A 4,802-nucleotide genomic window follows, 5' to 3' on the forward strand; every position below is an offset into this window, starting at 1 on the left:
GGGGTACTTATAATTGGGTTTAAAGGAGGGAGTGGGGGTTGTAGTACTTGGAGGGTTACTGGTGGGAAAATTTGGTAGGTTAGGGTAGTGACGTGTTAATTATATACGGGTAGGTGTGTTATGGGCTGTTGATGAAGTGGAAAGTCAGCAGGTTGCTCAGAAGGAGTGACAGGGGTTGAAGGAGTGGTTGGTATTGGGAAAGGTAGAGTAGGATTGGAGGGGATCGGGGCAACTTTGGAGGAGGTCTTGGTGGCCGTTGGGGTTTAGGTTCTAGGGAAGGGCGCTGAGGGGGAGAGGAGTGTTCAGGAATTGAAGGTCTTGTTGGAGGAGGGGTAGGTTGAGGAGTGGTGAGGTCGGTAAAGGAAGAAGTGTGGTTAGTAGGAGTTTGGTTGGTTCAAGGAGGCTGTCGTGGGTTCATGTTGTAGCAGCAATCTTCCCGTTTCAGATCGGTGATACACTGAAGCCTTACAGGACATTTCTGCCATGCATGGCGAGTGCCTCATCAGTTAGCGCACTTGGCGGTTATGGTTGTCCAGACTTGAATCTGGAGATGGAGTAGTCAGTAGAGTATCGTCGGCTGCTACAGACGGTACAGACCTCTGGGCCTGTGCAGCGGCTCCTAAGGTGGCTAAACTTCTGGCACCTGAATGATATGAGGGGCTCAGGGAGAAACTACTCTATGGAGAAGGTCCCCAGTAGCTGAAAGAGATCTCTAGAGGTCGCTGACCCTTGTAGATGGCCTCTAGTTTGTGGTATCTCTTGCTGGACTTCCTCCCAGATCTCTTGACCGTAAGAAAGGATGGGTGGCTCTGCAAAGGTTCTAGGGGCAGTTTGAAGTCGCAACAGATGATTATTGTAGTCGTCCTCTCAGAGGGGCCAAGAGGTCACAAATTGTCCTGCTGAGCAAGAAAGTTGGAAGTCTCCTTGTTCATGGCACAAATGACGCATTGTCCTTTGTGATTGGAACTGATGGTCATGTCGAGTTTTGGATATTTCTTCTCCATTACTGTGACGGTGGCATAGGAGGCCATGTTCTTATCAGGAGTAATCCTAAATCTGTCCGAGCATGTAAAAGTGCTGTTCGTGGTCTCAGGTGGTCACTGGTTAAGGGTGTCAGGATAATCGTTGATCTCCAAATTGTGTGTTGTCGTCACTTTCGTCATTTGTCTTGAGGCTCTCGTTGACTTTACCGTCGGTTTCCGTGCTGCTATTGTTATCACAGTAATTCTTTTCCTCGCTGTTCTCGAGGCTCTTGCTGCCGTTGTTGTTGTTGCTTGAAGGTGACTCACGGATTGCATCCATGGATGAATCAGTGGACAAGGTCACTAGTAAAGGGGTTGAAATTGTCATATCTCAACACTTGCTCCTTAGGTTTCTTCTTGTTTAGTTACCTCTCCCTCGGCTCCTCGAGAAAGGCAGATTGCAAGGGGGAAGGAGTAGGGTGAAAAATCTAACACTAACCCTAGGTGTCTTGGGAGTGATGATCATGTGCTGTTGGCTCGGCAATCGCCATCTCTCCCTCTCTCTCGGGTTGCCAATTCACTAGAAAGACAAAAACCAGATTCTTCAAATACAGTTTATACATGACCTGGTAACTGGAGACGTGAGACAGGACTCACTTGACCTTATTTTGTTATTGAACACTAAGGGGTCTGTACAGAGACATCAATAAATACTAAACAACTCAAAACTTGACTTGAATCCATCTCTAGGTTTTATCCGCTCATAATTACATAACATATGATCTTTCTTTACCAAACCTAGAGAATCCTTTATTCTTGCTTAGAGTTTATGCAAGGTATTTAACAGCGTTGAGCAGAATAGCCCATTAGTATGAACACCGCCAATCAAGAAACTGTTGAAAACATCTTTGTCGTATGTATCTATCACTCTTAGTTCGTAATTATTCTAGAATTATTACTTCTCGTTTATCAACCTTAATCTTGGAGCATATGTCAAGGGTAAGCATGTAACATAGTTTTAGATTATTGCACAAAATAGAGCTCTTCTAGACGGACACTCAAAAATCAAATCATTGTTGTCTAGCCATAACATTTGTGCCATGGTCTTCCTCTCACTATGGGTAGAGTTCATTTGTTTGAGGGTACACTCAGGCACACTTTTATATCTTATTTCTCTTCCTCTTGATATATATATATATATATATATATATATATATATATATATATATATATATATATCAATGTGTTACTGTTCATAAAATAGTTTGCATGGTTCATTACTTCTCTTGAAGTTTATTTATTTCCTTATTTCCTTTTTTCACTGGGCAATTTATCCCTGTTGAAGCCCTTGGGCTTATGAATTATAAAATACTGCTTTTCCTACCAGGCTTGTAGCATAGCAAGTAATAATAATATTAATAATAATAATAATAATAATAATAATAATAATAATAATAATAATAATAATAATAATAATAATAATGCAACCTATTTCATTTTTTTTCCTTAAGGAATTTTGTTGTTTCATATTAGAAAAAAAAAACATTCGTATAATTTTCTTTTAATCACATCGCAGTCTTCTTTAGACTAGTTATCAACTCATTTTGACCTTATCTGTAATGTTTCGACTATTAGGTTTTCCAAAATTGGTTTGTGAAGCGAAGTTCATTCTACATCTCTTCTGAAATCTTTGTCTTGACACAGAGCACACCCTCCCTTCCCTGCCCTCCAACCTCACCCCCGCCCCCCGTTGCTCTCTCACTGCAGGAATATTACATCAGCCCTTGTCTCACAGAGGTAAAGGGTGATAGATATTAGATTTCTTTGGCAACCTGCTACACCTGGGAAGCCACTGCATCCATTATAAGATGACGGATATTCACATTCCTCATGCATATCGATTCATTTGCACTTATTTTTGCTTGGTTTTGAAAGCTGATGATTATCTTGTCATTCATTCATCTTGTTTCCATTACTTCCTTTCGATCGGTGGGTGAAAAGTCAAGAGCGATACAAAATTTTATATTAACTTAATGCCTTTGTAATCAGCCATGATGCGGACTTGCTTAATTGTACCCTCCTAAGGAGGCTGTGGCATCACCACGTTCCTATACATACCTCCTCCTCATCATCAGCCGTTACTAGTCCACTGCTGGATGAAGACCTCAGATATATCCTTCCACATGCGTTTGTTTTTGGGCCTACTATGACAGTCCAGACCCTCAAACTCTCATACTTTGTCAATCCTTCGCCTTCTCTTCCTTCCACTTAAGGACCCATTTTGTTATTCCTAATGCCCATTTATTATATGCCATTCGCTTTAAATTTCCTGCTCATATTAATTTATATTACTTACACGTTGTTAGGATATCCTCTACTTTAGACTGTTTCCGTTTCCATGTCTCGTTGTGTTATTTCTATCATTATTGTTTACATAGTTCTTTAAGTTTACCCTTGTAATACATGCAAACACACACACACACACACACACACACACATATATATATATATATATATATATATATATATATATATATATATATATATATATATATATATACATATACATATATATATATATATATATATATATATATATATATATATATATATATATATATATATATCTATATATATGGATAAATATCAACACAACATCGTGTTCAAATAGAAATAAATTTCTACCTCATACTTGGGATCGAACGTGTGTGTGTGTGTGTAGTATACTGTATATATGACATCTTGGCACGTTACTCTACGTTTAAATTAATATATGATGTCTTGGTGACGTTCAAAAACTGAAGATGGTTTCTCTCCAGTGGACTGTACTCTAGTGGAGCAGCCAAAGTGTGATTTTGACTAGAATCATTCATTTGGTGATACAAGCATGAAATTTGGTGTGAATGTACTATGTAGGTCATGTTTCAAGAAAAAAGTGCTAGCCATCAAGAATTCCAAGATGGCGGCCATTATTTCCAAGATGGCCGCCAGTTAATGGAAAAACAATGTTAAACCATAAAAAGTGCTCAAAATTATTGATATATTTGCCTTCTTTGGTGCATCTCTTGTGAATAAGGTAGATTTCCTGCACAAATAAATACTATTTATACCCTTACAGCATCAAGAAGCATTAATAAACAGTCATAAATACCATTGCTTTCTGCCTATAAGTCCTCAGTTGATAAATAGAGTAGAAGATTAATAAATGTTAGTAAAAATGATAAATCAATAAAGTATAATAATAATAAATAGTAGATAAATAATTCATTGTTGCCCCTTAAAAGGACTGCTAATGCCGGGGTGGTAAAAAGGATGAGCTCTTTTTATCTAAAAAATACCCCAACGGCTTGCGAACGACAAAGCCTCTGGCAGTCAAGTCCCACCCTAGCCTTCTCGTGGCAGGGGTGATATCGCAGATAGTGGTGGTGCGTAAGGCGGGTGATGGCGCCTAAAAACCATTTAGCTCTGGGTAGATGAAGCTCAAAAGCCGAGCAAAGGCAATTCATCAAAGAGAAGGATAACTCCGAAAATAAACCTAGCCTAGAAAATTAATTGGTTCAAGCCAAGTAAAAGAGTGTATGTCGCACACTACCAGGGCACACTGGTGACAGACACTGCTGTGCAACTCAGCATGGGGTTCAATGTCAGCTAAACCTCGGGTTTAGTATCCAAAATGCTATCTAATAAAGCCCCAGAGACATTAGATAGCCGCACCTGAATTGACAGGTTGTGCCAGCGCGGGAGAGCCGAACCAAGGATAGCAGGGGCATTCAGTGTTATCCGGATGGTATACAGATTGGACGGGACTAATGATATTGGATGAACGATCGGGTTAGGTGT

This window comes from Palaemon carinicauda, chromosome 2, assembly GCF_036898095.1.
Source record: "Palaemon carinicauda isolate YSFRI2023 chromosome 2, ASM3689809v2, whole genome shotgun sequence".
Taxonomy (NCBI): Eukaryota; Metazoa; Arthropoda; class Malacostraca; order Decapoda; family Palaemonidae; genus Palaemon; species Palaemon carinicauda.